The 13,076-nt window shown below is 40.2% G+C and overlaps 1 non-coding gene across 1 annotated transcript; it reads right to left on the minus strand.

The window, feature by feature from the left end:
• Positions 1-10,638: 10,638 nt before the first annotated feature.
• LOC132684427 (U6 spliceosomal RNA) lies at positions 10,639-10,740 on the minus strand. Its single transcript, XR_009612650.1, has one exon. It is a non-coding gene; the product is annotated as a U6 spliceosomal RNA (small nuclear RNA).
• Positions 10,741-13,076: the final 2,336 nt, after the last annotated feature.

Below are 13,076 nucleotides of genomic sequence, written 5' to 3' on the forward strand. Positions count from 1 at the left end.
ATCCACGGAGCTGCAAATGGCAAGATTTCATTCTTTTTGATTGCCTAGTAATACTCCATTGTATGTGTGTGTGTGTATATATATACATACATATATATACACACACACACACATCACATCTTCTTTATCCATTCATCCATTGATGGACCTTTGGGCTCTTTCCATACTATTGGCTATTGTTGATAGTGCCGCTATAAACATGGGGGTGCATGTGCCCCTTTGAAACAGCACACCTGTATCCCTTGGATAAATACCTAGTAGTGCAATTGCTGGGTCGTAGGGTAGTTCTATTTTTAACTTTTTGAGGAACCTCCATACTATTTTCCAGAGTGGCTGCGCCAGTTTGCATTTCCACTGCCTTTGTAGATGAAGGAACATCCCAAAAAGGAGAGACTAGGACAGTGTGTGTGTGCGTGTGTGTGTGTGGGCATACACATGCATATGTTTGTCTGAATCTCTGTGTAGACAAAAATAGAGGTTAGGTAGGTCGTAGGAAAGAATTTTATATGACTAAGCAAAAATGATTTCTATTTCTAAAATAGTGTGGTTTATAAAATAGTGCTTTTTTTTTCACACTAACTCTGAGAGTTGTGGGTAGCTACCTCTGGAGATAAAGTACTGCTGAGAATTCACATAGTCTCTTTTAAAGGCTAATAGAGGATTTACAAGCTCCTGGACACTGTTTTCATATTAAGGCACAAGATACCACTACTTGCCTCCTTTCTCTAGGTGCCGAGAATGTTAACCTTTCTTTTCCCCAGATTAGGGCCTTGGGAGGTGCCAGACAATGTATTCTGGCCTTATGCACGAGAGCACATACTTTTCTGATTGAGGCCAGTATGGATTCTGGAAACATCTGAGTCGTGTCCTGTCATCTTTTACTTCTTAACTCTGAGGAATCACTATTGTTAGTTCTGAAATCATTCTGTGGAAATGAGGCTATGGTGATGCCCGTTCAGAGGCTAGCCAAGGTGGAGAAGGATGGGCTCCCTTTCTACATGGGGACGTCTGGTGATAACCTTTCTGGCCTCTACCATGGCGCAGTGAGTAATGGGATGGTCCTGGCCGCAATCTGCATTATAACACCACCATCACCAGGCAGTGTATAGTACTTTCTACTTTTCAAGTTCATCTCACATTCACTGTCTTTAAAATAACTCTTGGAGGCATGCTAGCTGGTGTTACTTCTTCCCTCTCCCTTGAACCCATCAGAGGCGGACATGTGACTTGACTAAGGACACACAGTTGGTAAAAGGCCGCTTTGAGAGTGGAACCCTGTTCTCCTGAGGTTAATCCAGGCTCTGCCCCCTGTGTGTGGGCACTCAGTGTCCCAGGCAGGGAGGTCCTGTCTCTAGATGGGAACAGAGGCAAGCAGAATCATGTAAGTGAGTGTCTACTTGAAACACTTCCCTTTTTTATGATATGACAGAAGAAGAAAACACATATCTGTATTGCAAGAATCATAACTTTCCAGACATATTTCTGGAAGAAGCTTCAAGATTATTGTGGGGCATTTCTATGTCTGAGTTATGACTGGAACTCAGACTCACCCACCTAAGTTAAAAATGTACTGTAAGGACTTTCTCCTATCAGGGACAAGGCACAGCCTGGTGATGTGTTATTTACGGAAAGGGCAGCTGTTTATTTGGTCTTTTTTTTTTTTTTTTTTTAACTATTCTGAGCGTCAGTTGATTCACTCTCTGCTTGTTAGGACGACCCAGATAACCAGACTGATGATGTTACTCTCAGGTATTTCACTTTTGAGTTGTTTCAGTAATGTGAGAGCAGCTTTCCCCCGCCGTTTGGGGCCAGCTAGCCTATTTACTGGCAAACAGGAACTGAGAAAATGTAGATTAGAAATTGGTTTCAGGACTTAAATAAATCATCTTAATTTTAGAGCTTTGAAGAAAAAGTGTGTGGGAACCGACCAATCATTTTACAATCAAGATAATTGACTAACCTGATTGTGTTTTAGACTTAAAGAATTTTTTGTTCTGTTCTATTTATTGTTTTCCTAAATCCTTTCTGTGAACTGAAGGTTTTTTTTTTTAAAGAAAACTTTTGCTTATGCTGGTTCTAAACAATATAGATGTTAAAAATTGGCGTAATTTTTTTTTTTTTTTTGCCTAAATCTTCATTTGTAGCATCTCTTTGTCCTCAACCAACTGCTGGTTTTATGTGCACAATTACCAAAGAAAAGGAAAAGGAAAAGAGTTTAAGTCTACTCGTAAAATAATCCATGGTGGAATTTTTCACTAACATATATATTAACCTTCCTTTTTTTCAATCATTCTAAGCTCAACAAAGTCACTTTGAACAGCAGATATGTTTACAAGTATTATTCTAAATGATAGCTGGTTCTTTTAAATATCATTTACAGATTCAAAAATCTGATAGGAAGCCAACAGCCCTTAGAAGTATCAGGTAACAAATGCCTCAGGATTTCCCTGTGTCATGATAGTGAAACAATATATTTAACATTCTTTGAAATCTCCAAATATGGCGAGTTTGGAAGAGTTGGCTGAAAAGTTGTAGAACTAATATCAAATGCCCAGGTGTATTTCAGTTACCAAAAATTTCTTCTTTCATTTTTCTTAAGAGAAACTGAACCAGGTTCTAATCCTGGGTCTGATACCAATGAGCTGTATGAACTTGGAAAATCACTTAACTTCTGTGAGACGTTTTCTAATCTGTCGAATGGGTTTGGCCTAGTAGACATCAGTGGTTACTTCCACAGTTACTAAATTTGCTTATTAAATGGTCATGTACTATCCTGTGGTGCTCTACAGAACAGTACTAAACAGAGTGAGAACGTTACAGCTAAGGATTAAAAATCTTAAGAGAATAAAAAAATAAAATCTTAAGGGAATCTAATTCCATGCTTACAGAAGATGTTTCTTTTTTCTCAAAGCTCATTCTATAATAAGATTTCCATGTGCTTTTCTTTTTCTTGATTTAACATAGATATATGCTTGTATTGCTTCATATACTAATACATTCCTTCACTGGGTTTTGAACACTGTAAGTTTGTATACTGCATATATCAGAAATATTTCCTTGCCCATTGATCCTTTCTGTCTTCAAGGTGATCACTGATTGCCTGCTTCTTGGCAAAGCAATGATTCATTTAGTTGGGTTAGTTAAAATAGTAATAATAAAGTGAGTGACTTAATAACTAATCGTATTTATTTCTCAGCCAGTTGTTTTGGTGTGTAAAGACACAGTTTGCTATCTTCTTAGAAAGTATGCTAATTTTTGAAAGAGAATGTCATTACAGAGCTATTGAGACACCTCCAAGTTTCTTGTAAAAGATGCCCAATCTCTGGTTATACTCATTCTAATTTCTTGGTAGACTGATGAGTTAAATTGGCTGAGAGCCATATCCGATCTCAGCTATCCCCTGAATACTTACTCGCTTCTGAAATGACCATCCTTGTTGTACTGTGAGCAAAGACTATGTTTTAATAGCAAGATTGTTTCTTAGAGAGTCATACTCTGAAGATCAGGCTCAAGGTTACCAAGTCCTTAACAGTATTGGCATTCACACCTCTTGATTGGAATCAAACTGAAGAAAACATGTTTTTAGAGCAGTTTTAGATTCATAGCAAAATTGATAGGGAGGTACAGAGAGTTCCCATATACCTTCTGACCTCACACATGCATAGCCTCCTTCGTTATCAACATCCCTCACTAGAGTGGTTTATTTGTTACAACCGATTAACTTACACTGACGTGTTTCAACCAAATCCATAGTTTACCTTGGTAAACTTTATCTGGGTATTATATATTCTTTAGGTTTGGACAAATGTATAATGACATGCATCCATCATTAGGGTTTGATACAGAGTATTTTCACTGCCCTCGAAATCCTCTGTGCTCCACCTGTTTATCCCTCCCCACTCCAGCCCAACGCATAACAAGCACTAATCTTTTCCTGGTTTCGTAGTTTTACCTTTTCCAGAATATCGTGTAGAGTTGGAATTGCATAGTATATATCCTTTCAGGTGGGCCTTTTTTTCCACTTAGTAATGTGCATTTAAATTTCTTCCGTGTCTTTTCATGGCCTGATAGTTAATTTCTTTTTAATGCTGAATAATAATCTGTTGTCTGGCTATACCACAGTTTATCCATTCACCAACTAAAGGACATCTTGGTTTCTTCTAAGTTTTGGCAATTATGAATAAGGCTGCTATAAACACTTATGTGTGGGTTTTTGAGTGGACATACTTCTTCAACTCCTTTGGCTAAACACCAAGGAACGTGATAGCTGGATCATATGGTAAGAGTATGTTTAGTTTTGTAAGAAACCGCCAAACTCTCTTCCAGTGTGGCTGTGCCCTTTTGTATTCCCACCAGCAAGGAATGAGAGCTCCTGCTCCTCGGCCATCCCCATCAGCATTTGGAGTTAGTATTCTAAACTCTTAAAATTTTTAAAAGGTGACATTGCTGTTAAAAATTTTGTGTGGAGCTTTGGCTGTGTGTCCTTTATGCCAAGAAATGTGTTTGTGTCCTCAAGTATCTTAAAATGGACTCTGGAGGCAGGGACCTTCTGACTTTGAGGAAGTCATTTCAACTTCTTGTGCCTCAGTTTTCTCCTCTGGAAAAATGGGACAATAATTGTATTTACCTTATAAGTTCTCATGAGAATATGTGCATGAAACAGTGCTTGGCACATAAAAGGCACAAGTTAATTATGCACTATTATGATTATAAAGATATTGATCGTTATCCTTGCTGTCAAGAAACAAACTATGCTCTTGTTTCTGATGGAGGCATAGATTGATAGGGTTTTAGGGTTCCCAGGACCCTTAAAGGGTGGATAGCCCAGTCTTTCGGCTGATGCTGGAATTGCCCACAATAGCAATGTTAGGAACTAGAGGCAACATTGTAGAACTCCATACACTCCACTATAGGTGAGCTCATTCACCCTGCATCAGGAATCTGAAGTATTAAGTCTCCAATATCTTAGAAGTAGATGACGACGTGTATGCTGTTTATTGTACAACAGGATTTATCAAAAATCTCGATCAGTTTGTTCAAATATAGATTTTTAGTGGTTTTGGTAACATGAATAATTCAGCTGCCCTTCAAATATTTGGAGAAAGCAAATCAGAAAATGGAAAAATCTATAAAAGTTCTAAGGAACAGGGCAGGGATATTCCCACCCCACCCTTACAGTCTCTTTCTGACAGTGGAAAGAAGGACCAAGTTTTAAATTCAGCTTAGCTCCATATAATGGATAACTCTGCCTATTTTTCCGGAAGATGGAATATTTCTTTCCACTTCTCTATTTTCAATTCACATGTGCTGAGTCCAGAACCATTTTGATTCTCTGGGATTTTCTTTAAGAAACCCAGATATTCCAGCAATAATCTCCAAACCTCACAGGACCCTCTAAAAATAACCCAAGGAAAAGAATTGAGTGCAGGTGGTCCAGTACTTGATGGAAAGCGATGTGAAGAACAATGGCATTGTTAAATCAAAAAGAACTTACTTCAGTATACAACATTCATTGAAAGTATGTATAAATCCACAAGCAGATATTTCTGTTGTGTAGAGGAATTTTACCTCCCAAGTTTTCAGAATATGTAACATGAAAATTCATTTTATACCAGTAATGTGGTAGGAGTATTATGACTCCAGAAGGTAACTTCATCTTTGTTTCTGGACACTAACTTTGAGGATTGAATCCCACTGTGGGTTGGTTGGTCGATGATTCATTCATTCATTCATTCATTTTTCCACACAGGATCATCCCAAGTAAGCTAATGTGGATTTCCATCATTACCCATAGGTGGGAAGGTTTTAAAGCCATTCTTTGCAAACTGCAATAAATCCCACGTAGAGAAGTTATCCAGAAAGGATCTGCTACAGCATTTTTAGAGATGAGGACAGTGGGGCTCAGTGAGGTTCATTAGCTTGAGGAATCACACAATCAGAAAGACAGAATGGGTTTCCTGATTTACAGGAAGCACAGGTCTTCCTGTTGTACAGGAAGTTCAACAAATCTTGAAGTACAACTCCAGATTTGTTCCCCTTCACCCTTAAACTTTGCCCCCCCCCAGGCCATAGCAACCCCCCATATCTGAGCATTATTTTCAACTTGTCTTTCTCCACTCCCCTTCCACGTTGAAATCACATGACCTGTAGAGTCCCTGCTCACAACACAAACATCCACAGCATAGGGACAGACCTGTCCACCCCCATTACTACTACTGGAAAGCATCTGTGCAGCTTACCTGATGCCCTGCTGCAAGTCATTTCCATCTGGGACATCTGCTTCCATTCTCTGTTCCTTCAGACCCTTTCTCCATAGAGCAGCCAGAGTGATCTTTTTAACAGGTGTAAAGCCTTCCAAAGCCTTCTCTCCCTACCTACTACAAAATCCCCATCCATGGCCCTGGCTTATGAAGCCCTCCACAGTGCAGCCCTTCCAGGCTCTCAGACCTCTGCCCTGCTCCTTCTCCCTCCTCTTCCTCACTCCCGCAACAGGCCCTATTTGTGCTCTTGAAGCTTGTCGACATGCTTCCCTCCCTCGGGGTTTCTGCACCAGCTCTTATGTATTTTTGGAACTTTCTCTATCTCCATAGAACTTCAGTTCGATAGTTAAAAAAAAATTTCTTTCCAGAAAATTTAGTATCATTTAGTATCTGTCACCCCTTTTCAGACCATCCAACATAAACCAGCTTCTTGGTTACTTCCTCTCTTAACCACCTTAGTTTGACTCTCAATATCTTACGTATTTTATAAGCTACACAGATCACACATATTTTTCTTTTGAAAATAAAAACAGCTCTCTTCTGTGTTCTCTTCTTACCAGGGGAAGTTCTCCTTCCTACCAGCTTGCACAGTAGTGATCAAGGCCCTTGCCTGTCTCATTCCCCTCTGCATTCTCAGCACCTAGTGATACTTGTGAAGGAATGCCAGGCAACGCCACATCTGAGTTTTCTTATTTCACAGCCTCATGCTTTCTTGTCATTGTCCAGCTTCCTGAAAGGACAGGGGTTCATCCAGTTGTGAGGAACGCTGACCTTGAAGGCAGATACATGGGGCTTAAATCCCAGCCCAGCTATCACTTGCCGCGGAACTTCAGACAAGTTAATTTCTTACAGCCTCAGTTTCCTTACCTGTAAAATAGAGCTAATGATAGTATCATGTGGTTGTCGAGACAAGAAATGTGTAAACATGGTATCAGTGATAAAATACACAGAACCCTGCCTGCCACATAGTGAGCCATGTAAGTGCCATCCCTTCTTACTATAGGATATGTCTGCATCATTTATATCACGGTTTTGTTATATGTATAAAACATGACATTTTCATGCTTTTATTATTTATCACAGCTACATTATATATATAGTGTTAGCTATTTTATTCTATTATTCGATAGAGCAGCAAATAAAATGTGTTATAAGATTAGTAAAATGCCACGGTCTAAATGCCAGTCGCTTCTTTCTTAGCTGGTTCTATTACAAGATTCAACCAGGCTCCTCCTCTGGTAGCCAGCCTGCCTGCCTGCCTCTCTCTGCCCCTTCCCTTCTTGTGTTCTCTCTTTTTCTCTCTGTCAAAAGTAAATAAACATTTATAAAATAGCTCTCTGTAAAATGCAACTGTGTGGTTGAAGGGATTGAAAAGGTGGTTGTCAAATAAGGGATTGTATGTAAAATACCCGGCACGGGCCCACTCTTTGCAGGGATCATATTAAATGCGTGCTCTTGTCCGTCTGCCCTTCCTTCCTTCCTTCCTTCCTTCCTTCCTTCCTTCCTTCCTTCCTTCCCATTCTCTTCCCCTCTCTCTCCCCCTCTCTCTCAAATAGCTTTTATTTATTTATTGTAGGAACACACAGTATGAAATCTACCCTCTTAAGTTTTAAGTGTGCCATACAGTGTTGTTAGCTATAGGCAGGGTGTTACAAAGCAGATGGCTAGAACTTACTCATCTTGTATAACTGAAACTTTATGTAACATTTTGCAGGAAGTAAACAGCCGTTCAGAATGTGCTGTTATGACAAGCGTCCTGAAGGTGGCAGCAGAGGTCTAAGGTTTGGAAAACGTGGAGGGTTTTTGTGGACACGAAGACTTGAAGGGGAGGGAAGAGTTATCCCACGTCCTGTTTTTGTATCTTAAATTCCCCTTTATTATTATTACTGCTGGGAAGGCATGTGTCAGGTTATTTCGGGAAGCTGCTCTAACGCAAATCATGTCTGGGAAGTGGAAGCCCGCTGTTGTCATTAAAACCTGAGGCAAAATGAGAGCATTCGTGCATTAATAGGATGCAAGGAAGTGAAACTGATGGTGAAGGTGAGATAGAGGGTTTATAGCAGTAAGAGAAGGGCTGGGTTTGGGCAGGCACGTCCTTTGGCCCCAGGGCTCTGATCTGCAAGGAGAGGCACAGCCAGGGGAAGTAAGGGGAACCCCCTAAATGGGCTAGAGTGGAGCGCCCTCTTGTTCAGGTTTAAGGCTTGAACTCCCGGAACCACCTCATTCATAAGCTTTAAACACCATATAGAGTCTACAATGTCTGTGTGTACAGATTAGATTCTTTGTATCTAATAGAGACCAGGAGAGTAATAAAGTGGATAAAAAGAGGCCAGGAACATTGACAAACATCCAGATAGTCACTCTCTGCAACTAAATGTGAAATCTTCATATAAACCACCAGATGGCACTATTGCACCATAAAATACTTCCACTGACTGGTTCCATCTTGTAAGCTAAGTGGAGCTGCTACAACCACGGGTGTTTCTCCTTTGCAGCAGTAATTGGAATTATGCTTATATGGAGCAGTTATTTGCACTTTTTCCGTAAATGAAAAATACAATTTTTTTGTTAGTAGTGGCTGCTTTAGGTACTTCAGTTATTGTTTTGGGAAGAAGAGAATCTAAAAGTTGTATTGTCTCTGACTCTGTGTATTTTATGATTCAAAATTATGAGTGAAAAAAAAACAACTAAGCAACATGTGAATTGAGATATAATATCCCCACTGTGAGAATATATCACAGTTGCTGCGAAACTGCAAGACGAAAACAACATAAAATTCTCCAGTTCATAATTCACTCTTTGAATTGCAGCCTGTTGTTTTTCTCCAAAAGCATAAAAACAAAATAGTTGCAAAATATGGTTTATATTGTTTGCATATTTTATAACCATTTATGTATAAAATAGGTCTTTGTAGGGGCGCCTGGGTGGCTCAGTCGGTCGAGTGTCTGACTTCGGCTCAGGTCATATCTCACGGCTCGTGAGTTCGAGCCCTGCGTCGGGCTCTGTGCTGGCAGTCAGAGCCTGGAGCCTGCTTCAGATTCTGTCTCCCTTTGTCTCTCTGCCCCTCCCCTGTTTGTGTTCTCTCTCTTTCTCTCTCTGTCAAAAATAAATAAATAAATATTTATAAAATAGCTCTCTGTAAAATGCAACTGTGTGGTTGAAGAGATTGAAAATGTGATTGTCAAATAAGGGATTGTATGTAAAATACCCGGCACTCATCCCACCCTTCACAGGGATCATAAGAAATGCATGCTCTTGTCCCATTTCTTAAGAAATGGGGTAAGTGCAGCCATCCTTCATGGGAGCAGCCAGTGAAGTATCAGGCCGTTGCTTTACTGGAAGCATCACAGGGGGAGATGTCTGCTGTGACTCCCAGGGCATGAAAAGCATGGGTTCTACCCTTCAACAGACACTGCAGACCACAGTGCTCAACAGTGAACCATTAACACCTTTTGAGAATAGCTGATCCATTTTTCCCCGTTTTGTTCCATTTGTATTAAATCTCTAGGGCAAATTTAAAAGGGCACCTCTGGGGGCAATTTTTGCTGGGATCTGCCTGGTGTATGGTTTCTTGATAGCTTCAGAGCAATAGAACATTTGGTTGCTATGGTGACAATGCAGTTTCAAGACACTATTGGATAATCCAGAGGGTAACAGGCAAAGGTGAGTGGCCTTAAGAGTTGGGATCATCCAGTCTTCAACGTAGATTCTGATATTCATGAATTGATGGGCTCCTGGTAGGCATAGATGGGGTGCATTCCTTAATTAAGCAAGATCTCTTGTTTGGGCCATTTAGACTCCAGTCATTCATGAAACTTTTCTTTCCCTTTCCTTCCTCCCTTCTTTGGCTTCCTTCCTTCCTTCCTTCCTTCCCTCCCTCCCCACCACCAGTTTTTCTTTCTTGGTATGCTAATGCCTTAATCTTTCTGTATTCCATTCATTTTGGTTTCAAACATTAGAAGCAAGTACTTTATTTGACTTATTTCCATTATGGGCTGAGTTTTGCTCTCCTTGCCCCCTTCCTATGTTGTAGTCCTAACCCCCCAGTTCTCAGAATGAACTGTATTTAGAGATGGGTCTCTAAAGAAGTAATTGCAGATGAAAAAGGTGATTGGGGTGGGCCCCAATCTAATGACTGGTGTCCTTATAAGAAGAAATTAGGGCCCAGACACATAGAGGGGGAAGACCCTGTGAGGACACAGTGAGAAGCCAAGAGAGTCCTTGAAAGCAATCAACCCTGCATACCTTGATCTTAGATTTCTGAGCCTCTAGAGCTGTGAGATAATAATTCTCTGCTGTTGAAGCCACCCAGTCTGTGGTCCTTTGTTACAGCAGCCCCAGAAAACTAACACATCCGTGTAGGTTATTATTATTTTTCTTAAATATGGAACACTTCAAGAATTTGCACTTCCTCCTTGCACAGGGACCATGCTAAACTTCTCTGCGTCATTCCAGTTTTAGTATATGCTGCCGAACCAGTGCTCCCGTTCGATTATTTAATCACCAAATTTACCAGAGGTTTTTTTTTTTTTTTTAAATTGGCTGTTTTGGACTGACTGTCACAGCACACTCAGAAATTGTGACCGCATTTGCGTGTGTGAGCAGACACTGAACTACCTACAGAATTTCTGAACAGTTTTATGGCACTTCTGACGGTACGACACATGAATTCATTCTCATCTATAATATTGCTGCTGTTCATAAGCATGCTCAGGAATCAGAACAGTCTTAACAATGGTGGTGGTGAATGGGCGGGGGGAAGGAAGGAACCCCATGACCAGAGATAAAATTTTGGTCTACAATGTCCTCTTCCTGTTTAACTGGCATAGCTCTTCTTCCTCAATATCACAGACACAGGTGATAGCGCTCATTAAAAACCCTGTATTTGGGTGAAAATAGCAAAATACTGCAGATGGCAGCATGACATCAAACATGATTTATTTTAGAGCAAAACTACTGCCTCATTTAGAGCAAAACTACTGCTTTCCTTTTTTTGTTTTTTTCTTTTTTCCCCTTTTTCTTTTTTCCTAGTGGGTAAGTTACTGGAACCTTTTAAAAAAATGATTATTTATGGTGCAAACTTGGAAAAGCAATTATGCCTGTTTTTCAAGCTCTCTTCATGGCCTGGGTTTACCAAGTACCAATCAGCAACATCCCCTTGAAAGGCCTCTAGGCAAATACATTCTTATTCTAGCTACCCACTTGGAGAACCCCAACTTGGATTTGAACATATTTTGAAATTAAACTTCAGAGATGTTCCCAGCCTTCTTTCAAGTTCCTAAAGATAAGTTTACCAAATGTTAAAGTAATAGTTATTCTCAGAACTCACAGCAATGGAGTGATAAGACTGAGAACTGCTTTTTAGACTGTGGCTCACATGCTACTCTGTAATGGATGGAAGTGTTTGCCCCCATTCATTTTCTTCTTCTTTTTTTTTTTTTTTTTTAACGTTTATTTATTTTTGAGATGGAGAGAGACAGAGCATGAACGGGGGAGGGTCAGAGAGAGAGGGAGACACAGAATCTGAAACAGGCTCTAGGCTCTGAGCGGTCAGCACAGAGCCTGACGCGGGGCTCGAACTCATGCAGTGCGAGATCATGACCTGAGCTGAAGTTGGATGCTTAACCGACTGAGCCACCCAGGTGCCCCGCCCACATTCATTTTCAAAATAGTTGCTTCAGGGAACTCCAATAAGGACCATTGTCAGTAAAATCTAAAACTCTAAACCTGGGGCCAGCAAACTTTTTCTCTATAGGCCCAGATAGTAAATATTTTCAGCTTTTTGGGCCACATGGCCTCTATCATGCTCTGCTGCTGTATCCTGAAGCAGCCACAGATAATACACATACCAATGGGCATAGCTGTGTTCCAGTAAAACTTTATTTACAAAAGCAGGCAGGCAGATTTGGCTCTGGACCAGTGTTTGCCAACATCTGCTTTAAACCTGGGCCTGCTGTCTCTCTGAGGAAGACTTTGTATGGAGTGTTTAAATTCATCTATACACTTTGCCTTCCCTCATTTTTTTCTCCTCTAAATGTTGCTATTTTCCACACATATTTCAATTATGGCCTTATGTCATCTTTTTTGGAGGTAAAATGTTGGGTTGGGTGGAGTACGGAACTGACTGTTGAGCTTGATATTGTAGATCAGACTAATCATGATGTTGACCTGGGCATATCTCATTTTTAATTTTTTTACATTTTTTTTTAATTTAAAATATTTTTTTTAATGTTTACTTATTTTTGAGAGACAGAGAGAGAGAGACAGAGAGAGGGAGATGCAGAATCCAAAGCAGGCTCCAGGCTCCGAGCTGTCAGCACAGAGCCTGATGCGGGGCTCGAACCCGTGAATCATGAGATCATGACCTGAACCAAAGTTGAATGTTTAACTGACTGAGCCACCCAGGCACCCCTCATTTTTTAAATCTTATTTCTTCCCATGGAATCCATCTGGATTGGGTTCAGTCTTAGGGATAAGAGTTTGGGGTTGGGATTGTGCTCAGAGCTGGCTCAGTAAGTATGAAGGTAATGGAGAAAATGCTCTTTAGGTATCTTGGGGGTAAAGCATGTACCTATTAATCAAACAACCAGCTTAGGGAGTAAATCACATTAGTAATTGTATTAGAGATCACGTACATATACATTTACGCATTTCTGGACAGAACCCTAGCTGTAATGATATGCATTAAACATATGCATTGAATTCTCAAGAAGTCAATATATTTATTAATATATTTAATCAACAATCAGGTCCCATGGGTGCTAATTCCACATACAGTCCACTTGAGGTCATTTGCTAATGTCTGGTCTCTAGTGG

Source organism: Panthera onca, chromosome C2, assembly GCF_046562875.1.
Source record: "Panthera onca isolate mPanOnc1 chromosome C2, mPanOnc1 haplotype 2, whole genome shotgun sequence".
NCBI lineage: Eukaryota > Metazoa > Chordata > Mammalia > Carnivora > Felidae > Panthera > Panthera onca.